The 17,736-nt window shown below is 44.8% G+C and overlaps 2 protein-coding genes and 1 long non-coding RNA gene across 18 annotated transcripts in view; 2 read left to right on the forward strand and 1 right to left on the reverse strand.

The window, feature by feature from the left end:
• The window catches only part of SCUBE1 (signal peptide, CUB domain and EGF like domain containing 1), a 277,291-nt gene extending 265,421 nt beyond the window's left edge, over window positions 1–11,870 (reverse strand). For all 6 annotated transcript variants that reach the window (XM_084505749.1, XM_084505757.1, XM_084505748.1 and 3 more), the window contains exon 1: window positions 11,677–11,870. The gene's annotated coding sequence lies outside the window, so the exon portion shown is untranslated. The remainder of the gene's footprint in view (window positions 1–11,676) is intronic.
• LOC311429691 lies at window positions 4,721–5,903 on the forward strand. Its single transcript, XR_014688345.1, has 2 exons — window positions 4,721–5,477; window positions 5,604–5,903. It is a non-coding gene; the product is annotated as an uncharacterized lncRNA (long non-coding RNA).
• Window positions 10,759–17,736, forward strand: part of MPPED1 (metallophosphoesterase domain containing 1) — a 66,669-nt gene continuing 59,691 nt past the window's right edge. For 2 of the 11 annotated variants that reach the window (XM_084505813.1, XM_084505811.1), the window contains exon 1: window positions 10,761–11,321. The gene's annotated coding sequence lies outside the window, so the exon portion shown is untranslated. Of the gene's footprint in view, window positions 11,322–11,353; window positions 11,444–11,803; window positions 11,908–17,736 lie in introns of those variants that run through there. The other 9 variants (XM_084505807.1, XM_084505810.1, XM_084505808.1 and 6 more) reach the window with 8 other exon arrangements.

Consider the following 17,736-nt stretch of genomic DNA (forward strand, 5'->3'; position numbering starts at 1 on the left):
TAACAGAAACAAACCTTCAACTTCATCCCTTTAGTGTTCCTCCTGTACACTATTCATTTACACCAGTGGTTTTACATTTTTACATATTGTGTCACTTTTTTTCCTTTTTACTGTTCACTACACATTAGCTACATTATCAAACATAAAAATTTTCTCCTGCTTCAGAACTACTGAAAACCTAACATATCAGATCCTCCTGCAAACTTTATCTAAAAGTTTCAACCAAAGGTTTCTTCCTCTGGAAGACTACCATAATATTAAACTACGTTTATTACAGAATCACAGAATCACAGAATTTCTAGGTTGGAAGAGACCTCAAGATCATCGAGTCCAACCTCTGACCTAACGCTAACAATCCCCACTAAACCATATCCCTAAGCTCTACATCTAAACGTCTTTTGAAGACTTCCAGGGATGGTGACTCCACCACTTCCCTGAGCAGCCCGTTCCAATGCCTCACAACCCTTTCAGTGAAGAAGTTCTTCCTAACATCTAACCTAAAACTCCCCTGGCTCAATTTTAGCCCATTCCCCCTCGTCCTGTCACCAGGCATGTGGGAGAACAAACCAACCCCCACCTCGCTACAGCCTCCCTTGAGGTACCTATAGAGAGCGATAAGGTCGCCCCTGAGCCTCCTCTTCTTCAGGCTGAACAAGCCCAGCTCCCTCAGCCGCTCCTCGTAGGACTTGTTCTCCAGGCCCCTCACCAGCTTTGTCGCCCTTCTCTGCACTCGCTCAAGCACCTCGATGTCCTTCTTGTAGCGAGGGGCCCAAAACTGAACACAGTACTCGAGGTGCGGCCTCACCAGAGTTGAGTACAGGGAGACAATCACCTCCCTAGCCCTGCTGGTCACACTGTTCCTGATACAAGCCAGGATGCCGTTGGCCTTCTTGGCCACCTGAGCACACTGCTGGCTCATATTCAGCCGACTATCCACCATCACTCCCAGGTCCTTCTCTGCCTGGCAGCTTTCCAACCATTCCTCTCCCAGCCTATAGCTCTGCTTGGGGTTATTGCGCCCCAGGTGCAGGACCGGGCACTTGGCCTTGTTGAACTTCATGCAGTTGACCTCAGCCCATCGGTGCAGCCTATCCAGATCCTCCTGCAGAGCTTTCCTACCCTCAAGCAGATCGACACACGCATATAGTTTGGTGTCATCTGCAAACTTACTGAGGGTGCACTCAATGCCCTCGTCCAGATCATCGATGAAGATATTAAAGAGGACCGGCCCCAGCACCGAGCCCTGGGGGACGCCACTAGTGACTGGCCTCCAACTGGACTTGGCTCCATTCACCACGACTCTTTGCGCCCGGCTATCCAGCCAGTTTCTAACCCAACGAAGCATGCGCCAGTCCAAGCCAAGAGCAGCCAGTTTCTTGAGGAGAATGCTGTGGGAGACGGTGTCAAAAGCCTTGCTGAAGTCAAGGTAGACCACATCCACAGCCTTTCCCTCGTCCACCCAGCGCGTCACTTTGTCATAGAAGGAGATCAGGTTCGTCAAGCAGGATCTGCCTTTCATAAACTCATGCTGACTGGGCCTGATCGCCTGCTTGCCCTGCAAGTGCTGCGTGATGACTCTCAGGAGGATCTGCTCCATGAGCTTCCCTGGCACTGAGGTCAAACTGACAGGCCTGTAGTTTCCCGGGTCTGCCCTCCAGCCCTTCTTGTAGATGGGCGTCACATTTGCTAGCCACCAGTCAACTGGGACCTCCCCCGATCGCCAGGACTGCTGATAAATGATCGACAGTGGCTTGGCCAGCTCCTCTGCCAGTTCTCTCAGTACCCTTGGGTGGATCCCATCCGGCCCCATCGACTTGTGCACATCCAAGTGCCGTAGCAGGTCACCAACCAGTTCTTCGTGGATAGTGAGGGCCGCATCCTGCTCCCCATCCCCTTCCACCAGCTCAGGGTACTGGGTATCCAGAGAACAACCGGTATTGCCGCTAAAGACTGAGGCAAAGAAGGCACTGAGCACCTCCACCTTTTCCTCATCTCTTGTAACTAAGTTTCCCCCCGCATCCAGTAAAGGATGGAGATTCTCCTTAGTCCTCCTTTTTGTGTTGATGTATTTATAGAAACGTTTTTTGTTATCTTTAACGGCAGTAGCCAGATTGATCTCCAGATGAGCTTTGGCCTTCCTAATTTTGTCCCTGCACAGCCTCGCTACATCCTTATAGTCCTCCCTAGTGGCCTGCCCACTTTTCCAAAGATTATAAACCCTCTTTTTTCTCCTAAGATCAAGCCACAATTCTCTGTTGAGCCAGGCTGGTCTTCTTCCCCGCCAGCTCGTCTTTGGGCACGTGGGAACAGACCGTTCCTGCGCCATTAAGATTTCCCTCTTGAAGAGCGCCCAGCCTTCCTGGACCCCTCTGCCCTTCAGAACTGCCTCCCAAGGGACTCCACCAACTAGTGTCCTGAGCAGCTCAAAGTCAGCCCTCCGAAAGTCCAATACAGCGGTTTTACTGGTCCCCTTCCTGGCCTCGCCAAGAATAGTGAACTCCACCATTTCGTGGTCACTCTGCCCAAGACAGCTCCCGACAATCACATCCTCCACCAGTCCTTCTCTGTTTGTGAAGAGAAGGTCTAGCGGGGCACCACCCCTGGTAGGTTCACTAACCAGCTGCGTCAGGAAGCTATCTACCTTCCACGATCTCCAGAAACCTCCTAGACTGCTTTCTCAGGGCTGTGTTGTGCTTCCAGGATATGTCAGGGAAGTTGAAGTCCCCCACGAGTACAAAAGCTGACGATTTCGCAACTTCTGTCAGCTGCCTGTAGAACTCCTCATCCGTCTCCTCATCCTGGTTCGGCGGTCTATAGCAGACCCCGACCAGGACACTAGCCTTGTTGTCCCTGCCGATCCTAACCCAAAGGGACTCGACCTTGTCATTCCCAGCCTCGAGTTCTACAACCTCGAAAGACTCTCTAACATAGAGAGCCACACCACCACCCCTTCTGTGCTGCCTGTCCCTTCTGAAGAGCTTATAGCCAGGCATTGCAGCACTCCAGTCATGAGACTGGTCCCACCACGTCTCCGTGATGGCAACCAAGTCGTAGCCTGACTGCTGCACGATGGCTTCCGGCTCCTCCTGTTTGTTACCCATGCTGCGTGCATTGGTGTAGATGCACTTCAGCTGGGCCATTGCCTTATCCTCCGGCCTTGCCATCGTTCCCCCTGGCACAGCCCCAACAATCCTAGCTTCAGCCCCATCCCCCTTCCTACCTAGTTTAAAGCCCTCTCAATGAGCCCTGCCAGCTCCTGGCCCAGGATCCTTTTTCCCCTAAAAGATAGGGACCCGTCTGCGGCCATCAGGCCAGGTGCTGAGTAAAGTGCCCCATGATCAAAAAAAACAAGATTTCTGCATTGGCACCAGCCCCGGAGCCACATGTTTAACAGGTGGGCTTTCCGTGTCCTCTCTGAACCCCTCCCTGCCACCGTAGGGATGGATGAAAACACCACCTGCACTCCTGCTCCATCCACTAACCGACCCAGTCCCCTAAAGTCTCTTTTGATAGCCTTCAGGCTTCTCTCTTCGATGTTGTCACTGTCCGCCTGGACTATCAGAAGAGGGTAATAGTCAGAGGGGCGTACCAGGTTGGGAAGCTTCCTGGCAACGTCCCTGACCCTGGCCCTAGGGAGGCAGCAGACTTCCCTACGGGTAGGGTCAGGCCGACAAATAGGGCCCTCTGTTCCCCTAAGAATAGAGTCTCCAACAACAATAACCCTCCTGTCTTTCTTGGTGGAGGCAGTCCTGAGGCGTGGAGTCGACCTCCTCGCCCTAGGCATCCTCCTGGGAACACTTGCCACCTCTTCCTCAGCTACTGGTCTGTCGAGCTCCAGGGCCTCAAACCTGTTGTGTAAGGGCACCTGGGAAGGCGGGGCCGGAAGGGGAGGGCATCGCCTGCGATGTCGAGCAGGGACCTGTTTCCATTCCTCCTGAACTCCCAGATCCCCTCCCTCTGCCCGACGGCTACAGGGCAGGGGGTCCACCCCCATTTGAGGAGTCTCACCTCGGTACCTCCCCTTGAGGCCCTGCAGGGAGTTACTCCACAAGTCTATCTCTCGCTCACACTCCCTGATGGCCCTCAACCTCTCCACCTCCTCGAGCTCCGCCACCACGCGGACCAGGTCATCCACCTGCTCGCACCTAACGCACACAGTTTCTCTGCCTCCCGCCGATGGCAGCAACAGGCTCAGACACTCCCTGCATCCGGTGACCTGAACTGCAGCATTTTTTAACGGGTAGTCGGTCTGGGTGTGTACCGACTTCCTGGAGAGCGCGCCGTGCCTGGTGGAGACCATTATCACCTAGTTACGGCTGTGTTTGAGGAGGTGTTGTTTGTGTGTAGGGGGAGCGCTCTGCCCTTCCTGCGCGCCCTGCCTGCGCGAACTGCCGCGCCACTCCCTTCTGACGCGCCACGCCCTGGTCGCCGCGCTCCCTAGGGGCAGCTTTTGAACGCCTGGGGAGGGGACGCTGCTGGCTCCGCCTTCGTCTCGTCAGCCTCCCTCACGAGGGCTGCCGGGTCCTGGCGGCTCCCTCAAGTAGGCTCGATGCCGGAAAAATTAGCCCTGTCTGGCCCGATCCCCCGCTCCGCTGCAGAACGCGTCTGCCCCGGAGCCGATCGCCTCGGCAAATGGCGATTGTTACAGAACAGTTTGTTCACACTGGTAAATTACTTGCTCCACACTAAAAGATCTTGAATGAATTTGGCACAGGCTGGATTTACAGGGTACCACCTGTCAACTACCAGTTGACTAAAATTTAGTCACCAAAACTGCACAAGGAAACACTCATTTAGAGTCTGCACAGCCAAGCTGGCCTATTAATTGTCATTTTTGAAGCTATGTCTACTTTGGTCAGTAACCAAGCTCCCATTCTTATTTCTCAAGTATATGTTGGCAGTGGGTTCTGGCTCTTCCATGCTTTCCCTAAGGATGGTGTCCCTGTTTTCTGGCTAGCTGTGTAACAATATATATATATATTTTTTTGTCTGCATTTTTTCAAACTATTTATTTGCATTACTGTAAACTTGGTCTTACAAGCCAACTGTACTATTTTTGATAGCTCGAAAAATTAGAATACCATCCCTTTTCCAGCATGTATGCTGGCCACAAAGCTGTGTTTACAGTGCTCATGGCAGTCAGTTCTCAGCCTCCTTATGAGCGCCTGCTTCCCATCCTAGAGCAAGGGGGGACAGCTTTATGGGCAAATTCCATTGCATTCCTGCAGGCCTGTAACTTCATTTCACTCACCTCAGTCCTGAGAAACATACAAAAATTAATTTGCTGGTAAGTTATCTATCCCAGAAATGTTCAGTGATAAGTGTGCATTCTACAAGCCTCTGTCATCCTCTGCAGGTGAAGTGAGGACTCTCTTTTCTCCTTCCTCACTCCCGGTTATCCTCTGACACCCCCAGTCTTTAAACCAAAAGCTCAGGACTTCCTCCGTGATCAGGATAATGCCTTGTTGTTCTGGTGGGTAAGTTGTGTGTCATTCAAACTGTATATTACATCTTTTCTGTCCTTTATCCAGCTGTCCCCTACCAGAGAAATAGCAGATCATTTCAAGGAGAGGCTAATTATTCCATTTATGCTTAAATTGAAGGTGCAACAGAAGAGGAAACACTTGATGCCTTTCACCAGGCTGCAACAGAGAGTGGCTAGCTACTCAGATGTTGGACATACCGTCTTGTTGAAGGTCAAACAGTGCAGTCATTGTACTGTTAGGAACAGAAAGGAGGACTCTTTTCTCATGTTTTTTTCTCTAAGGGGTAGATGCACACTTCCCTTACCTCTGAATTTCTGTGCCATGATGGGTTTATTTGACTCCATTGTGTGCTTCTGTGATTTAATTGTTATGTTATTAGGGTGAGTAAAATAAAGCTGCAGCTCTTCTTTTGCTGTATTAGTGCAGTTTAATTACATTTGGGAAAGGCGAAAAGGAGAGTGGGAGCTTGCCAACATTAATGCTGTCTGTCATTCACAGCCCATTGATGACAAGGAGTTGAAAGCTTGGCAGTTACTCTGGTAATCAGCAACCTGGCTGATGACGAATGGAAAAGATTATGTGAAATTTCCTGAAAGGGGGGAAAAAAGAGTTCTCCAAAGAAATAACATACAAAACAAGAACAAAGGGCAAAAAAACCCAAACCCCAGCTTCTACATCCAACAGTAAATTCCTTTTATAATGTTTACATGAAAGACACTACATGAAACAATTATAATAAATGAAAAATTCCACTAGTAAACCGTGCTTAGTGTCTATAAAAGGGATCTATGTTCCTAAAATAGAAGCACAAATATGACCACTGGATTGTTGTTAAAAGTAATTTGGAAATGGACTTTTTCCCCTGAGCTGAAGAGTACATATCACTTGCAAAAAAACCCAACAAAATACCTTTCATCACTAGAGATGGCATCTCAGTTACATTTTTGGATTTACAACATGGAAAAGAAAGTAATCTTTAGAGCTATTCCAAATATATAACTCCTAATCTTTCAAAATATTATGCTCTTTGTTTTCGTTTTTATTCACTTTGCTTAATTTTCTCTTTTTAATATAGGAGAATGCAGACATTTCATTTTACTATTAATAATATAGGCAACTTCTGTTCAGGCTTTAAAGTTATTTGTAGCACTCCAGCATCCAGCACAGTATTAAACTTCAAAGAAGGCTCCAGGAAAATGCAACTGGGAACTACATCAAGAAAGAAGAGAAATTTTACAGTACTTAACGTGCTTTTGATGTGACCCATACAATGGATGATTTGTGACATCTCTCATTTGTCTTAATTAAAAGCTGAATATAATTCTGAAGCCATTTTTGGCACCTTTGGGATAAAACAATGCTGGCTTGTCTGAAATTATGTCTTGTCATTTTTCTGTGGCTGTTGGATGTACCTACTTGATTTCATACTTCACATAATTAAACACATCAAGAAATCATACTGATACTTGTTCATTGCAAAGTGGGAATGACAATCCAGAAAATATTTCTGGCTGAGTGCAGCTAAATCTCTTTGGTTAAAAAGGCTATCTTTTTGAAATGAAGTTTCTTTTATGCATCTCTCTCACTTCACCTTCTCACAGCCTTCTGCCCAGTCCCCTTCATTTGAAAAGTACTCTGCATTTAGGATTCTGGACTTCAGCCTTTCATTTCACTTGTAATGGAGAAATTAAAAGGTCCTACGGTATCTATAGTATTGCTATATTTTTAAGGATATGAAAAGCCTGTAGAATTGATCAATGTGCAATTGTTTCATAGGTATGCAAACATTCGAGTCTTTTGTCTCCCCCATTTCGTCAAACAACATAATGCAAGAAAAAAAAAAAGAAAAAAAAAAAGAGGGTTTTAATCATGGTGTCAAGCAACTTAAAATTTACCAGCAGGTCATGTTGACTGTGCAAGACTGTGAATAGGGAAATTGTCTTTCACAGTGTTGAACAGATACACCACCATGTGGCTTTAGGCTTTTTCCCCATAGGCAGAATACTGCAGTTCTGTATTTTAGGAGGAGTGGGATGGAATACCTCGCCACAATTGAAAGATCACTGAGGTTTACTGGAAAACTACATATGAATAAGAATGATTTGACTAATACATTTAATATTATGAAATAGCTATGTATTTATTAGATGAAAAACATAATGCATATTAATGACCTCCCTCCACTAAAGAAATTACAATAGAATATTAGTCATGCATCAGACCCAGTTTTAAATTTCTCTGGGAAAGAGAAACAGGGGGACACAAAAACAAACTTTTTTGTGTGTGTACGTTAACAACGAAGTTCTACTGCCCAAGTAACAGATCTCTCCATTGGTGGAGAATGAAGAAATAAGGCTACTTTATAGATAAGGCTTCTTACACATGTCATTTCCTCTACGTGGTAATCATGTGCAGGCACAACTTGATGGTCTTCTTTATTTGTCCAGGTTTTATGGCCATAGAGCAAAGCACCAGGGTGCATGTACACTGACTTGCATGCAGAATAGTCAAGAGTCCAGGCTAGGACCACACTGAATGTGTAGATCAGCTGTACTTGCACATATGCATTAAACCTGATCCATCAGAGGAACATTGTGGAATCCTAAATCAGACTAGTCTAGGAGGTATCGGCATAGCGCATATGTGTAGACTAGCTTTGCAGCGCACGTGCAGGAAGTCTGACATGTCAAGCACAGAGGGTACCGGATAACACAAGAGATGATTGACTGAAGATTTCAGAGCTAGAGAATGCCACTCAGCAGTGGTCTACCATTCCTCCTCTGCAGTGATGCTGTGCTGACAGAAGTCTGCTGGCCCCATATCTGTAAAAATCAAACTATTTGAGAAACATAAAAAAATCCTGAAGTAGGTATGATCCGTTCACCCACTGAAAAATGGGTGGTTTTGAAGTATGGATTTAAATTAAACTACACATAAAGAATTAACAATGACCAAAGCCCCAGATGAAATACAAATATTTAGCAGAAATAAAGAGATGTGCTGTTATACAGGGCTATCTTTACTATCCATTTCTGCCTACCCCAGTGTTCTCCTGAACTTCATTTGCCCACCTTAAAGTAACATTCTCTTTGTACAATGAAAGGCAACTATAAATAGTTGAGTAGAACCCTAAAGTTGAAAAGAGAACCTTAAAGGGGTTCTTTGCATTTCTATCCCTTGAATTTGATCAAGATACCATTAGAAGTACTGTCCTAAATGGACAACATTATTCCATCATATTTCCCCCCAGAATTTAATATTTAAAAAAAAAATCAACCTTCTTCCCCCTATATATACATCTGCATCTCTTCCAATTACATGTGATACTGGATGTAATTTATATCATGCTGTCATGTACTGAAGTGAGTTCAGATAGTCAATCAAAAGAGGTGTTTGCTGCTGAAGTTTTGATGGGGATGCCAGTGAATTGACTGAAGCCATTGGCTAAGCATATGGAACAGGATTTAAATGATGCAGGAAAGCAATTTCTGAGAGCTGCAGTGTCTTCTACAGGCAGAGTAAGTGTCTTTGTTTCAAGCCATGCAAGAAGTTCAGTTAAGAACTGTTTAACTCAAAGCTGAAAAATCAACGTAAGACTAGAAAAAAATTGCCTATTTTCCTCTGTCAATCTACAACTAAACCTAAGCAAGAGAGGACAAGATCTGTCTTCTCTAAGACCATGAAGGTGATGGCTACTACATGCTTCAAATTTAATTCCTTTTCTACATGTCATTATTTCAGTTGTTTCATAAAGTATTTTAAAAGACAAACATGCTTTTAAAATGCATCAAGAACATTTAAGGTAGTCTTAACTAACGAACAATTTAAAATGATGTCATGTAAATTTTAACTGAATGTCAGTTTTCATACGAACAGAACTTGACAAATCATAAGTAAACAACTAAAAATGTAAAGTATAATTCACTATTTTGTAACAATAGAGCTTAAGAAATTAATGTTCTGAATAAAGATTTAAAAGCTAAAATAGAATAATACAATGTGTACGGATACATCATCCTTTAGCTGAAGAGCAATCAGAATAGCCATATTTGGTAATACGGCTGCAAATTTATGTTTACATGTTTAACAAAAAAAAGTAAAAAGTTTCTCTTAGGCAAGACAACTAAAAATTTAAAAAATAAAAACAAACAGTAACAATGAAAAACCCCACACTTAAGTTACCAAGATATTCTTTTTTCTGCCTCAACTATTAAACAATAATTAAAAGGAAGGATTTACGTCAAGCCAACCTTACCATATCTGGAATATTTCATCAACAATTTTAATATTAAAGACAAAAATAAATACCAGTATTTTATTTTTTTTAAGGAATTTAATACTCATATTTCCTGTGGGGAAACTACACAGCCTCAAGATTTCCAAAAACAGGTGCCTGCAATTACATTTCTAAGCTTGTATTCATGCATGTGAGTAAGTGAATTGATTGTGAATACGTTCTCCAGCTTCTAATAGGTCCTGAGCATTAGGCTGATCAAAAAAATTCCAAGCACATTTATATTGTAAAAATGCTGACATGTCAAAATGCAAACTTTCAAGATAAATGCATGTTTTGCCAGTAACGGAAACTGTGAGGGAGGGTTTTCAGGTCCAATTTTTGGTTTCTGATATACAGCTTGACCTCATCTCCATCTGTGCAGAGAGTAGATAGTAGATAGTACCTACTATCTACTAGTTACAGGCCTGCAGTGAGTAGATAGTACCTACTCTGTGGGTAGCTGAAGTATTCACCCCCTACATGGAGGCCTGTGTTCAAGTTTGGCCTCCACTTCAGGGACACACTGACTACCGGGCTAGTCTGAGGTGCATTGCTTTATTTCCTCCAGATTTTTTTCCTAATGCCACCTCTTTCATGCTTACATAGAACAAATGTCCAAATCCAAAATCTTGACGTGGGATGTTTTCCCACACGAATTTTTTTCAATGACTGTTTTATCAGTGATAAAGTCAACATGTGCACTAAAAGCAGATGTAACTCTACTAATTGTTGCTAGCTACCCAGCACACTTCCTTCCCTAGTAGGCAATCCAGAAACAAGCGTGCGGGAATTAAATTTATTCTTGGAAGGGTTTTCAAATATTTCATTTCAGAATCGCTCAACAACTGCACAGCAAAGCCCTTTACATGTCAGTTGCCTCTCCTCGATGTACACATTTAACTCTCCTGCTCCCTACTCATCACATCGGAGGAGCATTATGTATTTATGATTCTATCATGGCCTGATTTGGGAGCTGGCAGGAGCCGTGCATGCTCAGTGCCTCTGAGGAGCACGCTAGCCGCTGGCGGGGCCGCGGCCTGCCCCCATGGCATCCGAACTTCCAGCACCCCACAAGTACCTCACAAACCCACACCCCCGGCACCCCGTTCTTCTCTGCAGGGCCCACAGCGGCTCCCCCGGCCTCAAAGGCCCCGGGGCCCGAGAGGGAAAGTCCGTGAGGGGGGCTCCGGACGGGGGGCGGCAGCCCCGGACCCCAACGGGCCGCCCGCCCTCCCGCCTGGCTGCCTGGCGGCGGGCAGCTCGATACCCCCGGCCGTCATCCCCACGATCTCGGGGGACGGCTGGGAAGGGGCCTCCCCGAGCGGCTGCTGCCACAACTCTGCCCCGGAGCTCCCCGGGGCGCATCCTCCCCCGCGACCCGCCGGGGGCGGCCCCGTGCCGCCGCCCGCTACCCCCGACCCGAGGCGAGCCTCCGCCGCAGCGCCTGCTAGTCCCAGCCCCGGCCACGGCCCCAGCCTCGGACGGGGAACCATGGAGCCCCGACCGTGCGGGGAGGAGGGGAGAGCCGACACTGGGGGATTCCTGGCCCCCCAAAGGAGGTGGGGGAGGTGGGAGAGGCGGGGGAGGGGAGGCGGGGGGGAGGGGAGGCTGGGCTCCCGGAGAAGGAGACGAAAGCTCTCGCACAAAATCCGGCGGCTTCCAAGCAGCCCCGGCGGGCAGGGTGAGTATTCTGGGGGAGCCCCCGCCCCGCACCCCAACCCGGCGCCCCCTGCCCCTGTGTGGCGGGGGAGGGATCCGAGCGGCCGCCCCGGGTGGCGTCTGAGCGCCGGCTCGGGGCGGGGGGATCGCGCCCGGGGCCCGCTCCCCGCTGCGGGAGCACCGGGGGCGACAGGCGGTGGGGCTGGGGCTGCGTGTGCTAGGGTCTGCACCCTCCCCCCCTTTTCCCCTACCCACCCTCAATCGCGTCAGGGTTTTGCTTCTTCCAACCCAGCTTCCCGGCTGCTCCTCCGTGCTCCTTAAAAAATAGATCTGTGTGTGTGCCCCAAAGCTGGGCGGGAGAGGGGGAGAGCGACGGGGGGGAAGGGCTTCTCCGAGGAGCAGGGAGGCGCAGGGAGAAACGCCGGCAGCTACCCTTGCCCTGCCTCTATGCTGCCGTGCCGGAGCGGAGAAAGGGGGTGCGCCGAGGTAAGGGCTGGCACCCTGCTCCCGGGGATGGGGGGTGGCCGCCGTCTTGCCCGCTCCCTTCCTCTCCCCGGGGCGCCCCACGGAGCCCGGCCGCCCTCGGGCAGAAGTTAGTTTGTTGGCGGAGTTGTCGCGGAGGGCCCCCCGAGGTGGCACAGCACCCCGTTGTGGTGGGCGAGGGCTCGGTGACCTCCAAAGTTTTCGCCTTGGAAGGAGACCTGTGCCATAAGTTTTTCAGGATCTGTGCTGATCTGCGTGGAATGAGTGGGTCGTGCCACTACCTGGTTCGAAGCAGGAAAAAAAAAAAGGCAAAACCAGGGAGGGTTAGGTAGGGATTTCATTGCTTTTAATATATTGCTTGCTTTATACCTGCGGTTTGTGTTTGGCACTTTCGGAAAGGTAACGTGGAATACATTTATTAATACATATGCTGGGATGTGGACAACGTAGGAGATAAATCTGGGGAACGTGCAGAAACGGGATGGTTTTTGAACATTCCGTTCTCTTTGGCAAATGATCAATAGTGACAGATTTCTGCTTACACAATCTATACCTTGACAATATCGTAATTAAGAGATTTGCTTATAATGTCCGGTATTGATAACCACTGCAACTTGAGTTAATGCTTAATAAATTTAGTAAGTAACTTAGATTTAAGAAGTTTGTATATTCTGGATAAATTGATAGCTAGGCAAGATTATTAAACTTTGTGATTTGCTTCTGATCAAGTGAACTCTCAGTTACTCAGGAGAGTATCAGTAGACAGATATTTAAAATACAAGACTACGTTTTAAATGTGTATGGTCAAGGTTTGACTACTGAAATAAGAGTATCTTTTGTGAAGACAAGTTAAGTAGTCATTATATAATGGTAATTGTGTTGGACTCGTGCATATTAAACTGTTCCATGATGCCAGGCACTGTAAATTCTCTGGCAGTGTACTATACAAATGGGGGGTGGTGGTGGTTATAATTTTTATTTTATCTATAGGTAATGGCTATTCCATGTATGATACATACATGAATTGATTGAAATTAATTGTTCACTGTGAAATTTTAATGGTATATTTAAACAGTTTTAGCTTTGCTCTTCTGGTTTTCTTCATTGTCTCAGGCAGTGACAGAAGAATTTCAGATTTCTTGCTTGTACATTATTCCCTCTTTCTCTCCTCTCTCTGTTCTCCGTCAGTCTAATTTAAAGCACGGTAACTTCTGCGAATACCTGTACATATTTACATGAAGAAAAATGCCTATTTTAAAGATAAACAACTCTTCCTGGTAGACTAGAGCAAATCCCTCATGCCCTGTGTAAAAACCTGTTTTGGAGACACTTGTTTTGGTATTAGTTTGTGATGCCAAACAACAAACATGCAAGAATACAAAGATATAGCTGGTGCTCTGATCTTTGTTTAAACAGGTCATGGTTTTTATTTAATGCTGTGTGCTCATTACAGAAACTGTCAGCAGGAATGCAAAGCGGACCAGGGTTCTGCTTTGGCATACATAGCCTATTCTGACATCAATGTTTCTGCTTCTTGAATTAACGGTTCATAGAGCATGGTGTTGTATATTTATTTGATTGTATTTGTTATAAGGATTTAGGAAAAAATGCCCAGGATATGTCCTTTTAGGAAAGGAATGAGATCAGATCTGCTGCTTCAGGTGCAGTCCCTTTCACCTGAAGAGTTAAACATGACTGGGCACTTCTGTATTTTAGTAGAACATGTAGATGTGTATGAAAATCTTAGTGTTTTTTAAGTCAGCAAGAGTTTTGCCACTGAATCGGGAGGAAGCAGACTCAAATCCCCTAGAACCAGGTATCTGCTTAGTTGATTATCCAGATGGTTTCTTCTTCCTGACACATGGAAACAGTATCAAATAGTGAATAAAAAAAGAGTTTATATTTGAGGATTTCAGTATTTTTGTGCATGACAACAGGTTTCATCTCAAATGATAAATAAACATAGTAAAAATAAATCATGCAGTTCATTTGATTCTTGTTGGACTTCGTTTTGAAGAACAGCAAGCAGTCACATTCAGTGAAGATGTGTAAAGTAATCTCAGGGGAGAGCCTTTTCACATGTTACATTAACATACATTAGACTTTTACAGTGTGCACTGTCAAGTCTCCTAAGAAGACTAAGTATAGTGCTGGTAGTTTGCACATACACCAGGTTCTGTGAACATTGTCTGCAGGTAAATTGGGTTTGTGTGAGATTGTCTGAAGGCAAATTGGTCTCTTATTTCTAACTTAAATACATGTTTCTGTTTCAATTGTGAATATTCCAGGTTTGATTTGAAATACCATCAAGGTTAGTAATGTAAGAGAGTCCTTTAAGGTAACTGGGCTGTTAACCTGTGACTTCTTCTTAGAAGGTCATCCTTCGAGGCTAATGTTATTATAAATAAAATACATGTGAATGTAATGCTTGAATAAGGTTGCAGAATGACAGTCCAGTGTAAGATGCGTTGCAAAAAGGAGCAGAGCTGTAATGATTACTATTCACCTGCTTCAGCACTGACCACTTCTAGAGAGTAAAGCAATTCATTCTTTGTGACTGCTCACTGCTTGACCTCCTTGTTGAAACTGTCAACAAGGACGACAGTTTCGCTGTGATTTGATAGTGGAAATTATATTAGGATTAACAAATAACCATCATGCTATCTATGTTATCTATGTTCAGTTACAACTTGCAGTTGTAACTGAATTGGGATTCATTACACAAACCTAAATACAAAATGCTTAGTGTTAGCCATTTAATCACTATTTAAAACGTGAATATTTACCATTGAAGTAAAATTGGCTTTTTAATGTCATTTAAATATGCTATATGTGACCATGCAGAGCCGTACTAATATTGGTGTAACAAGGATTTTTTTACGCATGTTTTTTACTCAGGTTATCTATTTTCAGAGGTGTAATACCTCTGAATACATTTCAGTTGCAAGTATGTCCTTTTACTTATTAGATCTTTTTCATTTATACATGCATGTTAATCAGCAGATTAGTCCGTCTAGCAGATATGACTCTTTTCAATGCTATGTCTTACGCAGCGTGCCCTCCTGACCTTTTAAGTTCAGTGTCTCTGCCATACAGCTAGTCCAGCTTCTCTTACGGCAGGTGAGGGTCTTGCCATTCAACCAAAGACTGAAGCCAACAGAGCAGCTGTAGAAGCAACATATGAAGGAGACTGATGGTTGCTGATATTTTGGACTGTTTTTTCTCTGCCTTATTCTAATTGGCTGTTTCGCTCAAGCTCTCTTTGGCAGCTCTTGCAGTCGCTTCACTTTTCTTAATGTGTTCTGTAGCGCAAACATCCTGCATGCCATTTTCTTTGCTTTTTCCTCTTCTCACCTGTGCTGTAATAACCCATCTTCTCTCTGCTTTTGTCTTCTGTGACACTAACCTTGTTTATTCTTTCCTTCTCTGCAAAAGAAGATGGAAAGAACATAACGTTCTGTCATTGCATTCATCATTTTTCTATGTTACTATATTATTGTTTGCACCTAATCCTTTGTTGAGTTTCTGTACACTGTAAGCTCTTTGGGGCAGAAGCTTTTTGCTGCTGTTTGTGCCATGCCTAGCATACATGTAGTTTGTTCTTGGATTTTGGTTGGTCTGTGGACACTCATATAATAATAAATCATAATACTGGGACTATGTCTTCTTTATGTGACAGCCTTCTTTTTGGTTTTGCGGTAAACCAAAAATTTATTACTTAAAGTTTACCTTCACAGTCTTGCAATTCTGAGATGTATCTCAGTTTTGTCTCTCAGCACATGTACTGAAGTCAGTACATTCTACATGACTTCATTTAATACATTCAGTGGAAATTCAGATCTGACATCACCAAAAATAAAATAATTTCTGGTTTCACCAGGTTGATCAAGTAAGGAACATAAAGGAAAAGCATCTCCAAAAAAGTACAGTGATTTCATTTCACTACTTTGATACTTTCCTCCTAAATGTTTTTTCATTTTGGTCTCCCTGTACTTTTCAACACTGAAATATTTGGCTTTGTTTTAGCAGCTTTCAGGTCAAATGAAGATTTCTGGTTGGCCCAAATAAAATTGTCAAATCAGTTTTTTAAACAGCCAGCAAATCAGATGTTGTACTGTGCATACAGCTTGGAGTCACAGTTCATTGACAGACAGCCCAGTGAGCAATGATCCAATAAGCATTTGGAGCAGGCTGATCAGTGTTTTGCAAGGCGAGAGCTTCCCCCAGAGCTAGCCAAGCTGGCGTGTGCCTCAGTACATCCATTCTCACGAATCTACTCTCAGGAGTAGCCCCTTCAGTTTCAGGGAGGGCAGTGATTTGAAGCATCCCTGTGTGAGAAAGGCACTGTAAGACTGGGTTCTTCTGTTCAGCAAACCAGCAGCTGGACATTTTAGATCTGGTGAATACGCAGAGGTGTCTGACCTGAAACACTCCCCCATCAGGAATGTTTACCTGGGACTACCCCTGTAATCTCTGTCCTCATTCTTTGAAAGAAAGGCTTTCATTATGTTTGTTTCAGTTTCCGGTGGACTCTCTGGGCATGATGTTATGGGCACAAGGAGTGAGTGGTCCAAACAACCATATTTAACATCAAACAAACACATTTAAGTATTTTGTTTTGTATTTTTCCTTTATCAGTCCTGGGGAGGATACCTGTAAAAATAAACAGGGCAAACTCACTGACTCCTTCCCTGAATGTTAATGAGATGACGCAAAGGATTTCAGCGAATAAATGCAGCTAAATGATTGAAAAGTAGAAACAAAAATTATAGGACAATATTCTCAGTTTTCAAAGTTTTGTGTCTAAGAGAAAGATGCATAAAGCTGTTAAAATTTTGCTTGATTCCTTTTAATTATGTAATTATCTCAGAAGTAGCATCACTGTAGGTGTATGTACGTGTAAGCTGTGTTCTACATTCTGCCTTATGTATGTTGGCATGCCTGTACTTTGGCATTTCATTCAGCTACAGGTATTAGAGTGGCTACTTTTATTTTCCCATTCTTGTGTATTGACATAGAGATCAACAACCCTTCAAGACTGGTTAGTGTTAGATTTCTTCCTGAAATAGGAGGAGAACATTGGCAATAGGAATTTGTCCAAAGCTGAGAGATGCTGCTTCACAAAAAGGGAAGACCCTGTGAGCTGTCCTATGGTATTAAGCTGCCCACGTGTAAAGCAACAGCACGAGCCGCTGATGACCTTAGCACAGGGGAGCTGCTGCCTTTCCTGCTGTCTGCTCCAGGGGTGCTGCCTGCTTGCATCTGCCCTCAGCTACCCCAGCACCATGCTGTACGCTGCTGACCATCAGCTACCGCTGCTGGTGGCAGACACTGACTTTTGAGTTCTTACCTGGAAACAAACCGAACTGATGGCTGGGATAATCCTCCACTCAGTATTAGGCTTTGTCATATTCTGTAAAATTTTGGTATCAGAGTGAACAGGCTAAATTGTATGGGATGTATTCTGCCCTCACATATGTGTGAATGATCCAGTCAGCTGAATTCTGTGCATTTATACACAATTTGCAGTGAAATTGGATACATTTCTGTGGCTCAGGCAAGTGGATTTCACCCAGTGGTGCTTGTACAGATGAAGGCCAGGAAATGAGAGTTATGCAAATTGTCACAAAAAGGCGAAGAAAGAGAACAAAGTTCTTCAGTTACAAATTTAAACCTACTCTGTTTTCTTAAATGTATGTTTCAATACATACATATTGCTTTTTTTAAGTAAATATTTTAAGAGTGTCAAGAGCCTTATCAGAAGACATGCCCAAAATGCAGACTAAAACATAGAATCAAATCACTGCAACCCTAATTTACTCCTATTGGAAT

This window comes from Aythya ferina (assembly GCF_964211825.1).
Source record: "Aythya ferina genome assembly, chromosome: 1".
Lineage (NCBI taxonomy): Eukaryota > Metazoa > Chordata > Aves > Anseriformes > Anatidae > Aythya > Aythya ferina.